Source organism: Echinops telfairi, unplaced genomic scaffold (assembly GCF_000313985.2).
Source record: "Echinops telfairi isolate 266 unplaced genomic scaffold, ASM31398v2 ScPeMD7_53;HRSCAF=182, whole genome shotgun sequence".
Lineage (NCBI taxonomy): Eukaryota > Metazoa > Chordata > Mammalia > Afrosoricida > Tenrecidae > Echinops > Echinops telfairi.
The window spans coordinates 18,849,534-18,850,686 of record NW_022103951.1 but is presented as its reverse complement, the minus strand read 5'-3'; positions in this window follow the sequence as shown (position 1 = coordinate 18,850,686).

Here is a 1,153-nt window from a genome sequence, read left to right as displayed (position 1 = left end):
CTCGGTAGACCTAGGTTCTGATCTCTTGCTTTGAGGGTGCCCAGTGAATTGGTGGCCTGGGACTACCATAGATGCAGCACTGTAATGCCCCAATCCCGTGCTTTATTATGATGTGTATTAATCTTGCAGGCATGAGTCTGCGTTTGTGAATGAGTGTTTTTGAAAGTTTTGCCCTATCACCTACCCCCATTGTTAGTGTAAATAGTGTGCAGTCGCTTAAGAGTTCAATCTGTACAAGGGAACAATTCAAATATTGCCGTCTGAAAGAGGCCTACACTTGAAAAATTTTCCTTTTCTCAACATTTTTTGATATTCTAGATCCTTGGTTAAATTAATGACATTATTAATAGAATTATCTTAAGCGCCAGGCGGATGTGTGATAATGTTTTCTTTCATAAAATGATAAGGATGTCCCTAAAGTGAAGCAGAGACTTATATACACCATAAATGGACATGGAGCTTCCATTTAATTCTAGTCTCCATGTAAGACCAATTGGTTCTTATGACATGGCCCTGCTCTATATTCACCCTCCTGAAGCGATCACTAAATATATGGGTGGTATAGCAAAGTGTGGTGAAGAAACCAGATGGTGCCCCGCTATCAGAAACAATAGTTTGTGGGGCTCTAAAAGACCTGTCTTAAAACAAGCCATCTAAAGGAGGCGTCAATGAAATCCACATAGAAGGAGCACACCAGTCTCTGTGATCCAAGGGTTTTAAACAATGAAATCCAAATCCAAAGGAGGGAATGGTATAAGAGCTAAAACTGTAAACGCTCAGTTTGCAAAAGGCTATGGATGATAGTGGGAGAACAAATCCATCTGCAAGGCCCCTACATAAATTGAGCCTCTGGTGGATTCCCTCTGACTACAGTCAAGGGATGTAAATGAACTTGGGATCAGACAGAGATGATTGAAAACTCAAATATTGTAGATGTAATTGCATGAAAATGTGATATCCCCTTCGATCCATTTTTTATTTGTTTAGTTTTCAATATTCCCTGCATTGTTTTCTCAACAGAGGTTTTCCCTCTAGTAACTAGAGGGACTAGCGTCTAGTTTATTTTAATGTTATTGTTGGTCTTTTCACTCTGTCATCTTTTATTGTTTTGATATCTTTGCTGTCTACATAATTTTCTTTTTAAAATGTTTTC